This window comes from Canis lupus, chromosome 36 (genome assembly GCF_011100685.1).
Source record: "Canis lupus familiaris isolate Mischka breed German Shepherd chromosome 36, alternate assembly UU_Cfam_GSD_1.0, whole genome shotgun sequence".
Taxonomy (NCBI): domain Eukaryota; kingdom Metazoa; phylum Chordata; class Mammalia; order Carnivora; family Canidae; genus Canis; species Canis lupus.
The window spans coordinates 12,745,566-12,768,682 of NC_049257.1; the positions used below are offsets into that span (position 1 = coordinate 12,745,566).

General features: G+C 33.9%; 1 protein-coding gene and 1 long non-coding RNA gene across 3 annotated transcripts in view; one reads left to right on the forward strand and one right to left on the reverse strand.

The window, feature by feature from the left end:
• B3GALT1 (beta-1,3-galactosyltransferase 1) overlaps positions 1 to 23,117 on the forward strand; it is a 503,874-nt gene that overhangs the window by 178,053 nt on the left and 302,704 nt on the right. The window lies entirely within an intron of this gene.
• LOC111094218 overlaps positions 6,650 to 23,117 on the reverse strand; it is a 44,712-nt gene continuing 28,244 nt past the window's right edge. Inside the window, exons 3-6 of one of the 2 annotated variants that reach the window (XR_005384657.1) lie at positions 19,630 to 19,728; positions 12,447 to 12,505; positions 8,714 to 8,753; positions 6,650 to 6,815 (exon numbers count right to left, since the gene is read on the reverse strand). This is a non-coding gene — a long non-coding RNA (uncharacterized LOC111094218). Of the gene's footprint in view, positions 6,816 to 8,165; positions 8,754 to 12,446; positions 12,506 to 19,629; positions 19,729 to 23,117 lie in introns of those variants that run through there. The other variant, XR_005384656.1, reaches the window with a different exon arrangement.

A 23,117-nucleotide genomic window follows, 5' to 3' on the forward strand; every position in this document is an offset into this window, starting at 1 on the left:
AGCCAAGTGTCTTTCTTCTGTCGACTTAATTTCTTCTTTAATACAAATGCTATTGTTTAAACTTCTATCCTTCTAGCGTATGTTGCCTAAACTGACCGTAAATTCATTTTATGCCACATGGGACCTATGAGTAGGAGGTCAACAATTATTTCTTAAAAGAAAAAAGCTAATAGCAGCTTGACTAGAGTCCACTGAGGAAAGGGCATGAGTGAGGCTGGACATGACTGGTACTGAGCTGGGCATCAAGTCTCACACTAAGGAATTTTTACTTGGCCTTACAGTGAAGGATTCTGAGAAGGATAATGAGAGGATAAATGTGAGTTTTGAGGGAGAAAATCAGCCAACAGTAAAGAAGATGGATTAAAGAGAGGAAGAACAGGAAACACAATTAGCATGCTAATTAGCTAATTACCATGAGAAGAAACCTGGACTAGGCTGTTGGCAGTGTAAAGAAAAAGAAGGCAGATAACAGCAAAGTTTTTCAACTCAATTAGAGTAATACTGATTAATCACCTACTAAGTGCCAATCACTGTTCGAGGCCACTGGGACATCAGTGAACAAAATGGAGCATATGTCTGTCAGGAAGACAAACATAAGAAGCAATAACTAATAAATATAATAAATAATATACTATATATATTGGAAATCTTAGATGTTACAGAAAAAGAAAACTTTGAGCAGAGTAAGGCAGGGAAGGGCAGGAGTCTGCACTGTTACATTGGATGGTCAGGGGAAGCCTCTGAGGAGCAGAGGTTTGAGGAAGGTGGGAGTGAGACAGTACCCTGAGGGAAGAGCCTTTCAGGAGGAAGGAAAAGGAAGGGCAAAGACCCTAAAGTGGGGATGTGTCACTAATAGCCAAACATTTTGAATTTAAAATCTATCCCAAGGCAGGATGCTCAGATGTACCCCTCACCAACTACTGAAAAAAAAGGATTCTGCTGCTAGGAAGGATCTTCTTCCTTTACAGTTCTGCCTCAGGCCAAAATGGGTTGAATTTCAAAAGGACAAAAGAAATAGAAGAGTGAATTAGGGAGTCAGCCTTGGGCCATGCCTGCAGTTGAAGTCTGTGGGAGAAAATGAAGGAGATAGAAGTCAGAAAAAAAAAAACAAAAACAAACAGTATCTAATCTGTCCTTAGAGTTGTAGAAAGAGGGCTTGGCCAAGAAAAGGGGATGCCCAGGTACTGAATGGTGCAAAAAGATTACAGAGAATACAGACTGCAGGAACAACAACAACAAAAAACAACCCAATGGGATTGAGAGAAGGGGTGTTGGCGTTATGAAGGCCATTGATCCGAGAGAGCAGTCTCAGTTCATTAAGAACACGGGATTACAAAACACTTAACTGGTCATTTTTCCTATACCAGGAACAATGGGGAATCTGTACTGTTAAAGAATTGGTAGTTGCCTAGAGTTGATTTTCAGCAATCCATTAAAGACATTTTAATAATGTTCTGAAGTCTATCTTTGGTAGAAAGTGTTGACAAGTTAGAAAGAGTAAAATGAAATGTGTTAGGCTTCCAACTAAGGACGTATGCAATTTCCCCTTCCCCTTTGCTCTTCCCATCTGCTCTGATTTCATAACTAGGCACAGTATTGACATGTTAGAGAATTGAAGTCTCCACATCCTTTGGTGGGGAGACGTTGCAGTATTGCTCAATTTGCGGAAATTCTCTGACCTGAAGTAGTTTTCCTCAGGTCTTCACCAAAGCTTGTATTTTATTAATGCATCAAGTCTTTTTCTAGGACGCAGTGATGTTCTGGTTTTAAAAGGCCAACAGAAACATATGCTTATGCTAGGGTTAAAAGTGGAGCCTGTCAATATTTGGTAGCCTTTTCAATAGCTCCCTTATTGGAATTTTTAAAAAAAGATTATGAACAGTAAGATACAGCAATAAGTAATAATTCAATACATTTATGTTAGAATGTTAATAAAAAATGTACAGAAGTCAGGGATTTATAAAACTGGTACAAGCAGCCATGCTTCCTGCTTCCTGTGCTATGACCTAGAATTCATTCTTTAAGACATTTTTTTATGTAACGTAGTGAGCCTCTCAGAAAAAGTGCTTTGAAAGCAGTGGGAGATTAGCCATTTAAAGAATGGAGAAACATCTTAATGTAAGAAAAGAGATGGACTTTTACTCTGGAAAACACGGAAAGTGTGTTCAAGTTGATGTGATAGGTGGTGTAAGTTATTTGGAATTTCGGGATTGACACTAAGGAAACTTCTGAAGATCATATTTATATTTAAGGCCAATCCCTTTGCCCTTATTCTCTTCTTGCCTCTTTTCTTCCAGATTCCCATCATCTTGCACCTATTAAAATCTGCTCAGAAAATGATCCACTGTCAGTCTTTTATAACATCATATGAATTTAAGTGTCTTACTTGTCCCAAGGGTATTTACATTTTAAACAGGGAAGGAAGGTTGCATCTCCATTTAAAAAATTCACCAACTCTCAGAGCGCATGAGTGGCTCAGTTAAGCATCTGCCTCCGGCTCAGGTCATAATTTCTGATCCCTGGATGGAGCCCCATGCCAGGCTTCCTGCTCACTGGAATCTGCTTCTCTCTCTTTCTCTCCCTTTTTGCCTTCCCTACTGCTTGTTTCTCTCTCTCTCTCTCTCTCTCTCTCAAATAAAATCTTTAAAAATAAAAGAAAATAATTACAAATCAGCCTGCTTAGATCAGTATGAAAGACCTGAGAAATTTTATGGGTCATTTCTTGATTTGGTAGTTGCATTTGGCGCAGCGGTTTAGTGCCTGCCTTTGGCCCAGGGCGTGATCCTGGAGACCTAGGATCGAATCCCATGTCGGGCTCCTGGTGCATGGAGCCTGCTTCTCCCTCTGCCTATGTCTCTGCCTCTCTCTCTCTCTCTCTGTGTGACTATCATAAAAAAATAAATAAATAAATAAATAAATAAATAAATAAATAAATAAATAAAGACATTAAAAAAAAAAGATTTTATTTATTCATGAGAGACACACAGAGAGAGGCAGAGACACAGGCAGAGGTAGAAGCTGGCTTCCCGCAAGGAGCCCGATGTGGGACTCGATCCCGGACCCCAGGATCACACCCTGAACCGAAGGTAGACGCTCAACTGCTGAGCCACCCAGCATCCCCGATAGTTGCATTTTTGTATATGCTTTTGCTAGCATTTTATAGCAAAGGAATTATATAGTTCCCAAAATTGCAACATGATGAGATTCTCATTGCTTTTAATTAACCTGCCTTTTTCTTTCTTAACTCCACAATTAATTTGGCTAAATTGGTTAACAAATGAAAAATTGTAACTACACTAGTTGCATATTGCTCTTCTTATGTACTGTTTGATGCTTCCATCATTATATTTCACATGAGAAAAATCTTAAAATCTAGATTTTATATTCTGTGATAAAATCACCATTTTGTCCTTGAAGGCATTGTCCTAGAAATGATTTTTTAAAGGGTAGCATCATTGGTTTCATTTCTTGGAAGAGAAAAACATCAGTCAGAGTAATATAAGATAGTAATCTAGTATATTTGGTATTACGAGTCTCAAGGATTTAGCAGTAAAAAGAAATCTTTACTGAAGAAAAAAAATGGCATATTTTGTTAAGAGGAAGAGAGTTGAATTGCTATATTTGACTGCAAATCTGGCAACACTGTAAGTGGTTGCTTAGAAATAAAAGTTTTCCTAAAGCTTTTTATTTGAATTATTGGAATTGCATCAATAACAGAATTCTTAATTATTATAATGGATAGTTTTTTAATCCTATAATATCTCCAAATACATAAAAGCTTTATAGAAACAGAGTGTCAAAAGTTCAGAAATAACAGAGGTAAAACCAATGTATCTCTAAAGTCATAATGAATACGAGTTTATTGTGCACATACAAAAAAGACAGTCTGCAGACTGGGAGCCCTCAAACCAAAACATGACATGAGGCTCAGGGGAATATTGTTAGAAAGCACTTTATATAGTGAGGACTGTTTATTCCTCACAGTGATTGGTTATAATAATAGAATTTTCTTAAACAATAGGGAATTGGTCAGTGGTTACCGCATACCAACTTTGAAAAACAGTTTAAGGTTTACTTATGATTTCCTGAAATATTAGGAAGAAATGACCCAGGTCAGGTTAGTCTTGTGAAGTAAGCTAAATGAAGCTGTACCTATATGACTAACTAGTTTTGTCTGTTCAGGAAATCTTCAAGACAAGATTGATCTCTGTTTGTTTTTTGTTTTTTTTTTTGTTGTTGTTGTTATTGTTTGTTTCTTTTTAACCATTCCCCCTTTTGGTTATTCTCTCAGCAGGCTGAGAGTATGATCAAGTAGTATAGCGTTATTCTCTGTTATTACCTACCATCGATGTAATCAGAGTGAAGAATCACACATTCTGTGTTTGCATTCATCGTGCCTGAGGACCTGCTTCATTATTTATGTGGTTATTGTTGATTTGATCTATTTGTCTGATCCTGATGGATACCATTTGACAAGGGAGTGGCTACCAACAAGCATTTAAAACCCTCAAGGTGATACAATGCACCTAGAGAGGTCTGAATGGTGACTATAAGGAGGAAAAAGAGCAAATGATTTAAAAATTCACCAGAGGACAGCATCTCATGAGATAAGGTTTAACCAATTAAATGTCTCGAGTGGGTTATAATGTTTTAAAAGTTATTTGCTGGGGCACAAGGTAATGTATTAGTGAGCATCCTCATGCTTACTTAGGACAAGGTAAAGATGCTTAATTTGAGGAGATGGTGTTCCAGGTGAGCTTCCACCTAAATTAGGCCTATATGTGAGATGAGCAAACAGGTTATTTAATGAGAGGCGTCTTTATGGAAAAAGCTCAATAGTTTGAGTAGTTTATAAATACAGTTTCTGAGTTTGGAGAGCAGCCTGTTGTGAAAACAGCCAGTTGTGTCTATTTCTAGACAGATTTTCCTGGTTTGTGGTGTGAACGTCTCTGGTGATCTTTCTGAGTGTCCACAAAGTAACGGACGTGAAGGTTGGCCACACCTCAGCCCTTATGGTGGTTTCTCAGAAGTTTATATCAAGTTGTCCTGCTTTAGCTTGAGTGGCTTCAAGAAAAAGACAGTTTTAGTTTTATAGTGATTCCAAATCAGAAGAATGTGAGAAAACTGGAAATGTTAGTGTGAAAAATTCTAGCCAAATATTAGAGGGAACTGAAAGAATTGAGTATCCAGTCCAGTTTATAAGTAGAAAACAAAACCTCAAGAAACATTAACAGCACAAGAATATGATATCCATGCTATTTTAGTAATATACTATTATATTACTAAAATATAATTTTTCTCTCTATAATTATCCCTAATATCTATCAAAGATAACCACAATAAGACTAACTTGTTTGTAAATTACATCTGATTTCAATAAACTTGGCCTGGCTATTTGCATAAGGGAAGCAAAAATAGTGCAATTGACCATATAGTTCTTTTAAATGTACTTTGCTGGAACTTTTCATAGGGTATCTCAGATTAGATTTCAAAAGCCTCTCAAGGCTAGGAAGCCAAGCCAAGGATTTGTCCAATTGTGTCCTGTTACAAGAAAAGAGATTCATATTGAATGAACTTATGCAATTATATCTACTCTCATGAAAAATAAGAATAATTAATAAGAGTTTCTGAATTTTGGAGGAATCAGGTAGGGAGAAAAAGATGTGTTTCAATCTTTGTTGCAAAGAATATACTTAACCAATCTGGAAATCTGGAAACAAAATATTAAAGAACTAGCAATACTTTAAATGAAGTCATCAAATTTATAATCATTTTCATCAGTTTTGTCAATGTTGTATGATTCTTGCTCCATCTTGGGTTAGAAACTTTATGAATCAAATAGATTTTCATTAGAATTTTAGAAATTCTTAACCTGTTCGGTGTTATGACCTTAAACTTATCATAAACCTGTAATTTAGAGTTCTTGTTAGGGTCTTTTCTGTGAATATTCTTGAGGATGAAGCAGGTTTGCCAAATAGTTGATTGTAAATGCATTCAGAGAAATAAAACAATGACTCATTGTGAGTGATAAGGGACTTTTAAAGAACTATGTTGTTAAAGCTCTAGTGAGAGCTCTCTCTCTCTCTCTCTCTCTCACACACACACACACACACACATACACATACACACACACAAATAATGCAATTGATCAGTAAGTTTGTTTTTTTTTCTGTGATTTACAATATTTTAAGGTAATAGCTAGAATTGTAACTCATAAAACCAAATTTTTAAAAGAATTCCAAATAATTTTAAATTACTTATTTTATTTTATTTTAAAGATCTTATTTACTCACTCATGAGAGACAGAGAAAGAGAGGCTGAGACATAGGGAGAAGGAGAAGGAAGCTCCATGCAGAGAGCCCAATAAGGGACTTGATCCCTGGACTCTGGGATCACACCCTGAGCTTATGGCAGACGCTCAACCATGGAGCCACCCAGGCGTCCCTTAAATTATATATATATGATCTAAGAGAGTTAAACATTACTTATTATTTGACAATATTCCTTCATCCAATTTAATATATCAAATAAGTTTAAATAAACTTCTTTTTTATTTCATTCAGATTTGATTTGACAAAGTTTGTTTAAAATGTAAAAAGATTTTTTTTTAAACATCCAAAGATGTAAAATACTTATCAAACAGGATCAAAGGTCTTTGTGAGACAATACATTGTTTTCCATTCAACCAGAGTGAAATGAAAAGATGTTAAAGGTTAAAAACAAAGTTACATAGTGATACAACTAGAATGTACAACTGTAGAGCTTAGCTCTTTTAATGGAGAAGACTCCATGTTTTTCTTCAAGGAATCGAAGACCTGATAAAGCAACATGAAGCACAGGAAATTATTTTCATAAGGCATAGAAGCTTTGTTTCCTAGGCAGATTACATTAAAGGTAAAGAAAAATCTTTGTTTACAATTTCTCAAGAGCAGATTGATGATTTAAGATAAACTTCGTCATCATAACAGAAAGAAAAGCAAATTATAATTTTGTCCCAGTATACTTTTGATATTATAACTCCTCTTTTCTTTTTTACCTTTTTAACTTGAATCCATTCCCGTATTAGCTTGACTACACGTATATTTCTTTGTAAAGATTTCTTTTTCACAAACCTACAATTTTCTGTATCCATCCAGCTTTTTTCCTTTTTCCTTTCTTATTCTAGAACAATTTATATTACTTTAGGACAAAATTAATTTTTTTTTCCTTTACAAAAAAACAAAAACCAAAGAAATTCTGTGACCTTCATATCTCTCCTTAACCCCCAATTCACCTAGCCCACTTTTCACATACAGTCATTTGCTTTCACCCTTATTATTTTCAATAGTTTTAATTACATATATTAAATAAAATTAACTCTTAGAATCCTTAGTGAACACTGAGAAGTGAGCAATTGTGGACTGACAAATTTATAATTTATATTTCATAATTTCTAAAAATAGATTCTTCTTCATAGTAAATTTTTCAGTGTGGCATAAAACATTATTTATTATTAGGCCCAAGTATCTTTTGTCCCTCTAAAAAAATTAAAAAGTCAAAAGTGGGGACGTCTGGGTGGCTCAGTGGTTGAGTGTCTGCCTTTGGCTCAGGTCGTGATCTCAGGGTCCTGGGATCAAATTCCGCATTTGCCTCTCCTCACGAGCCTACTTCTCCCTCTGCCTGTGTCTCTGCCTCTCTCTCTCTCTCTCTGTGTGTGTGTCTCTCATGAATAAATAAATAAAATCTTAAAAAAAATAAAAATTTTATTGGTATATTGGTATATTGGTATTAGCGCCACCTTCAGCCTCGGGTGTGACCCTGGAGAACCAGGATCAAGTCCTACATCAGGCTCCCTGCATGGAGCCTACTTCTCCCTCTGCCTGTGTCTCTGCCTCTCTGTCTCTGTCTCTGTCTCTGTCTCTCTCTGTCTGTCTCTCTGTGTCTCTCATAAATAAATATAATCTTTATTTAAAAAACAAAAAACTTGAAAAATGTTTGAGTTAATTTCTATAATTCTGAGTCTTAGGAATACTTAATTTATAAAAGTGCTTATTTTTCTTTATGCCAACTAAATAGATCTCTTTACAAATTAATTTTGGCAATATCATTCAGAGGTAGAAAAATATCATATATTTACAACATACATCAGATGGACATAGCTACAGTTACCTGTTCAGAGGGCCAAAGAGTTTTTACTAAAGATTTTTCATTTCTATGTTGCCAGGGTCTTTTTAAAGCTATTTTCAGAGCAGTCTGGTCTGTTAGGACTTCTAAATACCAATCAAAGAATGCACTCCATTGTCTCCAAGGGGTTTGGAATCTTTTGAGGGTGCCCCTGAAGGTAGACTTTCTAAGTTAAAGTTTCTCTAATTTGGCCAGTACAGTTTCAGAAGATCATACATTTTCTTAAAAGGCACAAGATCCTGGTCCATAGACCAGGTCAAACCCATCTTTGCCTTTAGATTCCCTAAGACATCTTAGTTACGAGGAGTCCTGTTTTCCAACAACTGTTCCAAAACACAGGGAGTCACTTTTGAACAGAAGGGGACCAGAAGCTTCACTAAACAAAATACAGTTATGCACAAGATGCTTAATGCACAAGCTATTCACAAGCCCAAAATGCAAGGAAAACAGAGCTTGGATACAAGAAAGACTTATTCTCAAATTCCAGGTTTGGCAAGAAAGCAAGGAGCTCAGTGAGCTCTGTGGGGGGTACCAGCACCTGTTTGCTTACAGGCCTTGGAGTCTTCGGGCGTCTCCTCTGGATCCCACTTCTGATGCCATGGAATGTCAAAAGTTGAGAAATAACAAAAGTAGAACCAATGAACCATAGTAATAAAATAAATAATATGATAAATAGTATTTATAGTATTATTTTAATAATAAAATAGTAATTCGTACAAGTTTATCATACATACACCAAAAAGACGTATTTGCAAACCAGAAGCCCTCAACCCAAATAAGGAATGAGGCTCAGGGATATATTGTTATAGAGCAGTTTATATAGTGAGGAAGCAGTCACTACTGTTTATTCTTCACAGTGATTGGTTATAATATTAAAACCAATTAATTGGTTAATTATAATATTAAAATTTTCTTAAACAATAGAGAATTGGTCAGTGGTAACCTCATACCAACTTTGAGAAACAGTTCAAGTTTTGCTTATGATTTCCAGGTGTATAAGCAAGAAATGCCCCAGATCAGGTTAGTCCTGTGAAATAAGATAAATGAAGCTTTGCTTGTATGACTAACTGGTTTTTGTCTTATCGAAGAATTTTCAAGGTTGGTCTTCATTTGTTTTTTATTTTAACAGGAGTAAGGAGAAAATAAGGTTTTATCAAAACATTCCAAAGCTCTACATTAAAAGATGAAAGAAATTATGTTTTCCCTTCTGCAGCAAAGAGCTGCAAAAGAACATTTGGGTGGAAGAAATAAGTGAACCATGTAAGAATGCAAGGCTGGATTAGAACCTGGAGATACCCTAGTTATATTCATTTATCTGCCTTCTACTAGAGTAATTAAAGTAAAATTCATTTATCTGCCTTCTAGAATAGTTAAAGTAAAATCTTGCGGATTGTGGGGAGGGAGTAAGAGGAGGAGAGAAAGGGAGTGACAGAGAGACAGAAAGAGATAGAATGTGTGTGTGTTTGTGTGTGTGTAAGAGAGAGAGTCCAAAATACAAACTCAGAAACAAGCTCAGAGGGAAGAATTTGAGTTCTGAACAGAGGAAGATACTTGATTATATTTTAAGTTTATGGTTTGACACTAGCGATGGTTTTTGCTGCTTCGGAAATATCATTTCACCTTCTTGCATCTGAATTTTTCTGAGGAAAACATCCACTTAATGTCACAATAGCCTCACAGGAACAATTCAGTAGTTCTGCTAAAAGCCTGTAAGAACTCTCAGGATAGAAGATACAGTTTTGCAAAGGCCTTTGCAGCCTCTGTCAATCTTAATTTAACAGATTGAGAATTTGATGGGTTTATTACCAAACCATCAGTTATACAGAATAGAAGGCAAGAACAGTTCTTCAGAAATTGTTAAAATGCTTGTTAAATAATGACCTGAAAATTGCATGTTGACCTTCTTCAGTGGCACTTCTAAAATATGGCTTCACTGTGCCCCAGTTTTATTTCTCTACTTTAAATGATAGCTAATTGGAAAAAATTCCCAAGGGGTGCCATTGTTGGGATCTTTGGAGAAAATTCTCTTGCTCTTTATTTGTTTTATGACCCATAGAATCTTCTCTTGACTTCACCATATCTGATGAGGATCTGACTATATCCATCACTAGAGTAACTGCAAGCATTTAAGAAGTTCTGTGTCACACTAGGACTCCAGACAACTTTTTAAAAGGAGGGAAATGCCCATATTGTGCTTGTTATAAATGGAAGAGTGTTTATCCACAGCTTAATTTTTGTGAGCATTAATAATTCTTTAATACATTGCTAGTACATGGATTTAAAGATGAATATGGCTGACATCCCTTGGATGATGTTATTGGAACTTTCAATTCACTTGCTGATTCTAACTTATTTCAGGATTAAGAGTAGAAAGATCTTTTGAGGGATCCCTGGGTGGCTCAGCTGTTTGGCGCCGCCTTCAGCCCAGGGCGTGATCCTGGAGACCCTGGATCGAGTCCCACGTCAGGCTCCCTGCATGGAGCCTGCTTCTTTCTTTGCCTGTGTCTCTGCCTCTCTCTCCCTCTCTCTGTGTATCTCATGAATAAATAAATAAAATATTTAAAAAAAAAGAAGAAGAAAAATCTTTTGAGTAATGATTTGTAGGAAGAGATTGATCCTAATGAGGTAATTCTAAGATCTTTAATAATAGTTGATTGTTTGAACCCCAATCCTTTACTGTTGGTAGGTCTATCGTGCTATCTGGGATAATGGAACTATTCCATGAATTTGCTGCTAATTCCTAAAGTAGAGTAATGGGACATCTTTTAAAAATGGACATTTAAAGAGCCATTGACATTTAAAGAACTTTATGATATATTTCAATAAATTAAAATGCAATGATTATAAAATTATTGTCCTTTTAACTACTAATGTTCTAAGGTACTATGTCATAGAAGAAGAAAATGGGCTTTAGAAAACATCTTAAAGTGGATATTTTGAACTATTTTTTTCTCATAATATGTCTATTAAATAATAAATGAAAACAAATATAACATTTTTAACTCAAAAATATTTACATTAATATTACTTTATAGTTATAATTATACTATGTTTTAGTAAAATTAATACATAAGGCAGCCAATAGCAGCTGTTTCTAGTTTTCAAATGTCAAGTTTTCAGTTTTTTTCAATCAAGCTTTTTAATGTGTTAAAAATATTTTCCTGATTTTACCTTGAAGTTCAAACTTTAAAGCAATAAATGAAAATTAAAAAAAAACTAATACTTTTGCTTATAAGACAAAAACCAAGGTTTTAGACATTTATGGAATAGTTTATAGCTTCATCCTAGTTGTAATGTAAATATAAAATTAATTAGATGTTTTCCAAATTTGGAAAACTTTTGCCCCTAAAGACAGCTCTTAGAAATATTAATTCACTCATCTTGCAGCAGGAAAAGAATGTCAATGAGGTTGAGCCACTAGTGTGTAACTCTTGCAGTAATTATGTACCTTGGACGTTACCTTGAAGTGCTTGCTTATTTGTTGGCATTTAGCCTTCAAAGTAGTGTTGGTTTGAGACGAGTACATGAATGAATTACATATGACATTTATGGCAAGACTCTAGAGTCTCATTTCCTCTCTAAACTCTTAAAGTGTTAAATCTTTTGAAGTTTTAAGTGTCCTGGTGAAATAAACGTGTCTTATATCACTTGTACATTCCATTCTTCTTACTATTGATGCGTAAGACAGGGGACCATAGGTGGTTTATTCATTCATTCAAGGAACATTTACTGAATGTCTTTTTGTGTTGTTGTTAGGCAGTGAACAAGTGGTAAAGGCTTACAATTTAGTAGGGGAGATATACACTAAACAACACATCACCTATCTATCCATAGATGCCATTTTGAGAAACACCATAAAGAGAAGAACAGGATGAGACAAGTGTATATAACAGCATGGCTTAACATAGTCAGAGAGGCCATGAATCTCCAGGAGAAAGCTAAAGGTAAAGCAACCTTCGTGTTCTAGGTATATATTTATTAGGTATTTCCTGGACAGAACTGGACAAAACTAAGGGAGATAAATGTAATTGCATAGGATTTTAATTACTACTTTATAACATATAGATTATTTTATGATACTTTAAAGTTAAGATTATTGACATACTGCGCACTAAAACTTTCTAAGTTTTTCCTCACAATTCTTCTTACCAACCTTATGGATTGACTCAACTATTACAAAAGTATTTACAAGCAGTGAATAGATCTGATGGGTGTTCATGGGTGATTATTTGTGAGAAATTCATGGGCTATAGACTTCAAATCAAAATCTGCAAAGTATCTACCTGCCATGAGGTTTCCCTTCACTTGACTGCCACTCAGGCTACTGCTGGTTCTTGAACACCTGCAAAAAAGTAAAAAAGCCTCCTGCTAAGTTTTATTATGTTAGACTCTTTAAAGCTTCCAATAGCTGATGTATTTTATGTGATAATGTCAAAATATAGTAGCTTAGCTTTAAAAACTCTTTATAGTCAATGTGATCTCCAACCTACATTTACAGCATGTCACCCACTACTTCCCGACACAAATTCTATGCTTTGGCCAAAGTAGTTCATTTACTTTTCCCCTAATGTACTCTAAGTTATCTCACTTCCAAGAAAAGCTCCTCTCCTCCAATTTCTCTTCTTAAAAAGCCTACTAAGTATTTATATCCCTAAACACTTCACTCCAGGATAATTTTTTATCTGAATTCCAATTTTAGAAATCATACAAATCCCCTAATAACATTCTGTATTCTGGATGCCCATCTGTTTGGTGACACTTACAAGGTTGTGATTGCCTTCCTTGTGTTAAAATTTCAAATGCACTTTGTTTTCATAATTTTGTACGTAAATTGTCCTATATTCTGGGATAGTTTATCTTTAAATCCTTGAAGTCAAGGTGCTTTTCCCATATTCGTTGTTCAATAAATACATGTTGCTGAGTTAATGAAAAAGAACAGAGGGACGTCTGGGTGGCTCAGCAGTTGAGCATCTGCCTTGGCCTCAGGGCATGGTCCCTGGGTCCGGGGATCCAGTCCCATATCGGGCTCCCTGCATGGAGCCTGCTTCTCTCTCTGCCTGTGTCTCTGCCTCTCTTTCTCCGTCTCTTATGAATAAATAAATATAATCTTAAAAAAAAAAGAACAGAAACTTAGCAATAACCATCAAGCTAAAAAATTACTGTATCATCATCACCAGGATTTTCTGGCTCCCTAGATTAATATGCAGTGGCTACAATCCCATAACAGATTAATTGCTACCAATCATGAAGAAGTTAAAATACTCTCAGAATTTGGAAGCTATACTTGAATTATAATGAAGTTTCTTAATTCTGTGCCAAGCCCATAGATTGTCTGCTATTGTTTAGCTGGTCTTATTTATTTAGTGGTAATCATTTCCTGAAATGGCATAGAACATTGAATTGGAGTGGATATAAGTCTAGCCTAGAATCCATATCCTGGTATTAGTTGGAGGTAGCTCAGCATTAGATATTGTATACTATTATACATCAACCGTGAAGATAAACACCAGCTAGTTTTCAGGATTTTAAATTATCTCAAATTTAAAGGTCTACTCTTTTTCTGTTAACAGTGTGATTGGCTTTCATGAGAAGGCAAAAATAAATAATATTCAGAAAATTCAGTTTAAGTAATTTGCTGTGTGGGATAATTATAGAAATGCAGAAGAATATTGTAGTGTTATTTGAATAGGAAGACATTACAAACAATAAATGATAGAAAATAGTTAAATACTATGTTCATTCACCCATTAAAATAATGAATAAGTATATCGAAAATAAAAATAAGTACAATAGATTCAGAATTTACATGATTTTAGATAGACAAAAAATATATTTTTGCGTAGTTCTTTTTAATCAGCAGTCTTCCAAATGTTAGCAAATAATTTTTGCTGAGTGATAGGTTTTCCTTTTACAACTTTTCTGTACTTTCTAAATTTTCTAACATAAATCATATATTGAGGAAAAAGTTACCTGAAAAGAGGGAAGTGGTGAATTACATGAAAAACATAAGGACAACTAATAACACGGACTTGAATAGTAATAAAGTGAACACTTTTTAACTTATTACTTTTACTCACTCAAAATACATTTCTTACTAAGCACCCATCTTGGTATAGAAAAGAGATACAGCACTAAACACAAAGGACAAAGTCCTTTCCATTGCGAAGCTCACTTTTTGACAATACGGAGATGTAAAAATAAATGTAAGATATGTTAGGAAATGATGGGTACTATGTAGATAAAAGAAGCAAGATAGAGGGCAAGTTGTTAAACTGATGACACAGTTTGAATTAAAAGTGCAATTGGAAATAGAAGCTATGACAGCAAGAATCTTTTTCTTATTCCTATTAGGTGAAAAGATTTTAATATTTCAGTTATTAAATATGATGTTTGTTATAGATTGTTTTTTAGATATCTTATTGCTGATAGGTTATTCTTCATATTCCTAATGTTCTATGAGTTATCATGAATTTTGAATTTTATCAAAAGTTTTATGTATTCATTGAGATAATCATGTTTTTCTTCTTTATTCTATCAATGTGGTAAAATACATTACATAATTCTCAAAAGTTAAACAGAAAATGCATGCCTAGAATAAACCCACTTTGGTTTATACTTATTATATAAACACAAATAATATTTTATGGATATAATATAAATGTGAAACTGTATTCCTATAAATCTGTATATGTTATATATAAATGTACATATTTACATTTAATTTTTAAATGTACTTATATTCAATGGAGAAAAATTGAGTACAATTGCTATGATTTCTTCTTTAAATGTTTGGAAGAATTCACAGACCATCTATAGCATTTTCTTGCTAAAAATAAATAAATAAAGTGGAATCTATTCAAATCTTCAGCTCTACCTACCAGTTCACAGAAAATTTAGGAGATCCAGAAGCAAGTTAAATGACACATGAAGAAGTAATCAGCAGTATTTAGAATAACAGGAAATTTAAAGGATAAATGACCTGGTTTTTTCATCACATTTAATGGTGAAAAACCGAAATCCTGTTATCACAGCTTCTATTTCAAATTGTACTTTCTACCACCTGGTACAGAAAGAAGGAAATGGATGGAGGAGCAGTTAGTTACAAATGCAAGCATAGGCTGTATTTGAGTCTTGATTTGAACAAATCAACAGCAGGAGACATCTTGAGACACTGGAAACTTGAACGTGAACTGGATATTAGAAAACATTAAGAAATTATGATTAATTTTATTAGAGCTACTGTAGTTTTAAAAAGTGATTTTTTTTTTTAGAGATACATATTGAAAGATCTCAAGTGAAATTTCATGGTTTCTGGGATAAAAAAGCTTCAGAAAAAAGGCAAAGTTAGTAAAATAAAAAGAAGTGTGTTAGATGAACCAAACTTAACAAACTTGCTGAAGCTAGATTATATTTAATGGATAGGCTCATTATAATAATCTTTTTTTTATCTTTGTCTATATTGGAAATGTCTATCATGAAGAGTTCATTTTTATTAGGAAAAAGAATAAAAAAGCATTGTTAGCTTACAAATGTACAGTTTTTTCTTCCATCTTAATTCTGTTGCTACTATGAATTCATATACCTGTGCTTCCCTACTATACATGGTTTATTTTAAACTTTGAGAAAAATTTCAAAATTCCTATTTACTTTATTAGCTATTTTTTAAAAGAGATTTTAACCACATTTTAAAAAGGATATCAGTTCAACGATTTTGCAAGAGAAAAAAATAAATGTAACTGAATGAGCAAAATCATGGCAGTTTTAAAAAATATTTATTTTTGAACATTAGAGGATTGTCAGCCCGTAACAGCTCCCTGTAGGAAATGGGAACAAGGGCTGTTTTTCTTTTTTCTTTCTGCCTTCCCATCTCTCTTTAATGTGTCCTATTGAAAGAATCTAATTGGAAGCCATGGGGCAAAGGAAAAATAAAGTTCTGAGTCCCAGCACCAGCTTCATAGAGCTGAGTATAAATGAGCAAATTTCAGGCTGAGCTATAATAAATATAACTGGAAAGCAGAATATCTGTTATTTTATGTGGTAAAGTTTAATCTAGTACTATTTTTTATTTGATGTCAAATAATGTTGACCATATAGAATAATAATTAATAATGTAGACTTTTAAAAAACAGCTAAACCCTAGCTCCTCCCTGGACATGTGGGTAAAATTACTGAAACTTTCCAAGCCATGGTCTTTTCATCCATAACATGGGAATAATAATCACATCTACTCCATAAGGTAGTTTCTTCACCTTGGTGAAGAAAAGGTGAAATGTAAATTAGTAGCCTGGTTAATAAATGTAAACTGCTATAATGTTTTAATTATCATCATCTTGCTTATCATTATCATCATTGTGATTTGTATTTTTAACTTGAAATATACCGAAAGTTTATTTTTAAAAGCGAACATGAATATTTTGATAATTTAGTAACTGATTTACTATTTTTAATATTGTCATTCACTCAGGCATTTTAAGTTAGCCCTTTTAATGGTATTACATTTAGCAATCAAAATAATACTGAGGACAAAAATAATGTCTTCAGTCTGAGCCAACCTAATATAGCTTGGAAAATCTAAAGATACAAGAGAAATTTTCCTCTGAAGGTAAGAAGATACATATATTTTTGGCTAGATGCCTCCAGAGTTGATGTACATATCTACTTCAGGTGTTATTATTTCCTTCAGTATGTGTAAGGCCAATCAAGCATCCTAAAAGAAACACACTTGAGATGGAGAAGGTGCTCACATATGTTGGAGTTTACAAAAGAATTCTTAGCAATGTGCCACTGAATGCTGTTGGCTAACACAGTCCTACTGCTTAAGCATCAGATGAGCAATCAGATTGATAGTGAAGCATAAACCAAAATGCTCAAAAGTGTCTCTGCAAACAGATTAATGTCTCAAGGATGATGTGAAGCTCTTCATTGTTTTATCTTTCTACAGGATGTGAAGCCACTTCCATTATTGTTCGTTGGGGTGTAATATTTCTGTTAGCTTTGTTTTTGATCTTATAACCTTCAATCACTTTGTTTTTCCAGGGAAATTAAACCTGTCATTAAAGCAAGATTGCCTAAAAATTTTATTCTAAAATTTATGATATAATTGGCTTGGATTTTGGATGTTCTTTAGGACACAATTATCTAGCAAGTCTTCTCAGTCTTTCTGGGCAATCAAGGTTTGTTTTTTTTTTTTAATTATAAAGTAACATTTATATTATATGGTTAAAGAATATTCTAATCAAACAAGTGACTTTTAAAAACCAACTTTTTTAGGTCACAAGACAAACCACATAAATTTTCCAGGCTTGCCTATGTAGGTATTTAATATACTCTAGCAATTTCTATTCTGAAGCAAAACTTAGGCAGAATGGACTTTAACTTCTATTTACCTTTAATTTTAATCATATTTGCCCATTTATGGTTTTTCCCTTTCTCCCTACTTAGGTTGTTATGACCACCTTATATAACTGCCTCTGACTCTAGACAGAGCTAGAAGATTCTATTTCTTATGCTAAAAAAAATCCAATAGAACTTTTTCTATCATCAGGGGACATTTGTTGTCAAACTTCTGCCTTCTGTCAGGCCCTTATTTCTTGTTTGGACTGATGCAAGAACTTCCTTAATGACTGCTCTGATGGTGTCTTGCTTCTTTTTAAGTCATCCTCAACACTTCTGCCTGAGAAATTTCTCTAATACATAAGTCTGATTTTTAAACATTTTTCTGCTTAAAATTTTTTAGTGATTCCAATTACCTTCAGAACTAGTTTCAAACCTTACTGTGCTATCCAAGGCCATGCTTACCACTCTAATCTTGAATTCTGACCAAAGCATCAGAGTAGGCTTAAATTCCAGTTCAGTAATTAGGTAGCTGGCTCACGTGTGGCAAGTCATTTTGTCTCTGTGGGCCTATGTTTTCTCATTTGTGAAATGTTGGAAATAATAGTACTGTTAATGAGAAGGTATTATTGATGACATTGAATGAGGTAGCGTATGTAAAATGCTTAGAACAGTGCGTGGCATGAAGGAGAAACTATATAACTTCATCTATTATTATTTTGTTATTGCTTTTATTTTTCAAAATTATTTTTCTATCACAGTCTTATCAAGCCTACGTATAGTTATACTGCAGGTACACTGATCATAGTTTCTGAGCATTCCTTTGTCTATAACTTTCTCCTGCTCTTTATATCATTTTTCAACCCTGTGACCACTCCTCATATGGGTTACCTGCTTGTCTTGGATGCCATCTATGTATTTATTTCTTTGTTTATTTAAGTTTCTTTATTATTATTATTATTATTATTATTATTTTAGTAATCTCTACACCTAATGTGGGGCTTAAACTCAGGACCCAGATCAAGAGTTGCATGCTTCTCTGACTGAGCCCATCAGACACACCCAAATGTATTTATACATATAAAATGTATTGACTGTCTATGCTACAAGATCATAAATACTTTGAAGGAGAAATTGTTTTAGATTTTTAAAAATCTGTGTACCACTAATAGGACAGGAGCCAATATGTATTAGGGGCTTGATAAATAATTGAATAATTGTTTTTGTAAAATGGAGACAAAGAAGAATATTCTCCTCAAATGGTTTTCTTTTTCTTTCTTTCTTTTTTTTTTTATTAAAACATGAAGTTAGCACTTTCTACTTTAAGATGTTATTATTGATGTTTTTTTCTGGCATATAACAAAGAAATAAAATTACACAATATGCAGAAGGTGACTTCCTTTCAGAGCTAACAGATTAGCAGCAGCAACCCTAGGTCACCTACAGAGTAAGATTTTGTATTTTCTAACGGAGATACTATTTGTTCATAGGAGTTATAAGAAAATCTTCTCAAAGTAAAACAGTTATCAGTCTAGAAAGAGTTAAATAAACTGCAGATTTTATACTGAAGTAATTTCTACTGTTAACCAATTCTCGCCAGTTAGTATACTGCCCATATAATCAAGAACTGCTTTTCTGAAGTTTTATATGCACTTTTTATTTTCTTTTTTATAAGTAAGCCTCTTACTTTTTCATTGATTTCCGTTATAGTACAAAGAGCAGTGGTCCAGAAACAACCCATGAATTACATTATCTAATTTAATTAAGGTGAACTGGAAGTTTCTCTAAAGAGTCAACAGTCACCAGGCAACTAAAAATGAAACTTTAAACTAGTTTTGTAGTGGACACAAGCTTCTGCCATTCACCATCATTATCCACTCTACATTCCTTAACAAAGATTTATGAATAATTCTACAAATACCTCGATGCTGGGTTTACATAAGCAATGCAGGCATTTCAAAATGTTAGTCTATTGCATAGTCCCAAACAATCTTAGGAGAAAATCGTTATCTCTAATTTTATGAACCATACCTCCAATTGTGTGGCACTCAAGTCTATAAAAACTATCTTATTATACCAATATAATCTCATTTGATCCAAGTATCTGGGAACTCTCCTTGCTATTGGACTTACTGGTCAGAGGATACAAAGTGCTCCCCCTTCAGTAGAACTTTGATCCTAAGTGACTTTGCAGGAAAAGATAAGTTCCTAGGGCAGGGAGAAAGTTTACATCTGTAAGAAAAGACAAATCAGGCATTAACTCTTTCCTTCAAGTGCATAGTACCATGTTGACACACCAGGAAATGCTGACAAGTGGAAAGTGAAAAATTGACTGATGGACTGCAAATCATGAGATTTTGTTCTGGATTTTCATCTGAATATAACAGACACCCATCTTTCAAACAGAGATGAAACATGAAAACGGTTCCCAGGTTGCTATGGGCATCCTGAATGCTGAACTATTACCAATCATTTGCTTTACTGTTACCTCTTAGAGAGAGCAAATATTCAATACTCAGTACTTACTTGCTTCATCTCTGTCACATTTTGTTCTAATTTCCCAAAGATTTTTCTTTGCTCATTCAGTATTCTTTAAATCAATTTGTACCTTTATTTCTTGTAAGACTCTAAACTGCATGTGAAAGGGTCTAATAAATTCAGCATCTTTCATTATTACAAGCCTTTTGCTGGAAAGGATAAAATGAGTAGTATGAATTTACATTAAGCTTAAGAAAATAATTTTCCATTTGCTGGTTTTTGAATACGTAAATAGGAATCAGCTAAATTGGTTAGAATATGGTGCTAATGAGATTAAAATTGCAGGTTTGATTCCCATATAGGCAATTAGTCTTATGTGGAAAAAAGCTATTCAAAGGCCAGAATTTTGATCCCCAGTGGAATTCTTATGAAAGGAGAACAAGTTATGAGTTGTAAAAGATTCATGGCAAAGCAAGTTTGGGCTAAAAAAGAAAAAAAAAAACATAGTAAGACTTAAAATAATTTAGAGCACATAGCTTATTAACTGGACAATAGCATTATCATTTTACATAAGGATATATATTATTATTTAAATGGACACTTCAGTGGAGTGCGGACTCAGCTGATTTCTCCTTTAGCTCCACACTATTGGAAATCACTTAGCATCAATGGAAATACTGAACACAGATCAGAGCTCCAGAATGAAGAGAATAATTCAGAAATGATCCCCTGCTAGAACAATTATTAAAAATTCTTCTTTAATTACTGTATATCTTCTATCAAACTGAGTAATACCAACTTGAAAAATATTTATATTTTCATTAGATACGGATAGTAAGATAAGTACTTATAGTGAATGTTATTTTATCCTGTTTGTTTCTGATATGGCAAATCTTAGCTAATCAACATGGATATTGTGAGTATATTTTATATGTGCCATATGCTTTCTGTGTATGAGCCAGCTGTTGGGGGTATTAATGATAAAATCGAAAAACCTAACCTCATTTTAGGCTTGTTATGAATATATTAAATTAACTTGCAATTATTTGATTTTTAAGTTAAAACTCTCTAGCTTTACTTTAACAGAAATATGTGGTCATTGTAGGGGATTTGGAAAATATATAGAATTTCAGTTAAAATGGGTATATGAAGTATTCATAATCTCAGCCCAATAAACACAACTGTTTCTTTTTATACAAAAAAAGAGTATCAGTATGAAAAAATAGAATCAAATATACATGCAAACCCAGAGTGGTTTTTTTTTTCTCACCATTTTTCTATCAGATGTTCTTCAAATACACTACTTTAATAACTATTCAGTTCCTCTTAGGTATATACTATAATTTAATTAGTATCCAAACCTTAGGATTTATGATTCTTATTTTTCATTACTAGAAATTACGCTTTAGTGAACATTTTTGTCTACAAATCTGGCCAATGTAGACGAAATAGTCTACTTTGGTTCATTAGATAGTCTTAAGACTGAGGTTGTAGGGTAAACAGTTTGAATATTTTCAAGTCTTTTTTCACAAATCAAATTTTTTCTCTCCCCTCTAAATTACCCCAATTTATCCTGCCCCCAGCAGAATATAAGGGCACCCAATTCCTCATGGTCTTATTTACCATATCTACTGTTACCTTTTAAAATCATCAATTGTGGGCAGCCCGGGTGGCTCAGCGGTTTAGCACCGCCTTCAGCCCAGGGTGTGGTCCTGGAGACCTGGGATCGAGTCCTGCATCGGGCTTCTACATGGAGCCTGCTTCTCCCTCTGCCTGTGTCTCTACCCCCTCTCTCTGGATCTCTCATGAATAAATAAATAAAAATATTTTAAAAATTAAATCATCAATTGTTAGAATTTTATATAATTCCTAGAATCTGCTTTCCGTTCCCTCCTTTATTTCTAGGCCAATTTATGTTTTAAATAACATGTAATTCAGGTATATTTATTTCATTGCACCAAAACCATACAGTTATTTAGAAAGCTCTATCCTAACCACAAAGTAATATTAGATTTTTGTAAATCTTTGAATATGGATAAATTATCCACATGAGATACATGTATGAAGATTTTAAAAGGTAAAATTGTTAAAATGTTGGCCGAGATATATTAAATGTTATTAACATGGTCATTGTACCACAAAAATGACAGATTGTAATGTGACTTCTACCACAAGATTTCTAGAAAGGAAACAGCAATCTAACGTTTATGAGACAAACTTTTGGTACTTTTACTGAAGAGTAGGGTCATTAAGTATATTCAGCCTCTTGGAGGATAGGTCTGAAAATCTGTTAAGATTCTTTGAGAAGGCAAACAAAATGCACAAATTGTTTTCCATAGTTAATCATATTTCCCAGGTTTGTCTCTTTTACTCCCAGTTTTGCTCTCTTGTGATGAAAAACATACTCCATTAAAAGTACGTAATTACTATCCAAAGACATATTTGATCATGTTGATTAATATGTGGGATATTTGCAAACATTGGATATTATCAAAAATGCTGCAGTGAGTTTTCATGTGCATGTGCCATTTCCCACATGTACAAAGTATAGCTTATTAGAATTCCTAAGTAAACTAGTAGGTGCATTTTCAGTTGACATATGTTGCCAAGTTGTCCTCTATGACACTTTAGGCCAATCGTACTTTGGAATGTAATCCAGCACTACATTATTTACTTTTTAACTCAAATTGTTCCAGATTTAGCCATGGGGAGCTTTTTCAGTTTGGCTCCTGGGTCCGTTTGACATTGCCCCAATCTTTTGTTTCTTGAGCACATTCTTATTTTCTGATACAAGATGCTCTGGGATCATCTTGTATTTTCCTTGTCCCAGCCTCGAAACAATAATTTTTCCAGGTAGTTTGGTTCCTTCAATAGAAGATACTATCTAAAACTGAAGATCTAGTCACAGAGTATATTTGTTGTTATTGGCGTATCAATGCTTCAAGGTCCTCTGAGTGGACCAAATTAGGTAATATATGTATATTCATATATCTATGATTATTTCTTTATCTGTCTGTACAACTATGAAGTTAAACATGAATTTATGTTCATGTTTCCAGCTCTAATCTGGCAGTGAAGGGTTCGTTCAAGTCTTCCTTTCTTGTTTATCTATTACTTCCCTCTGACAGTGTGAATATTCTGGC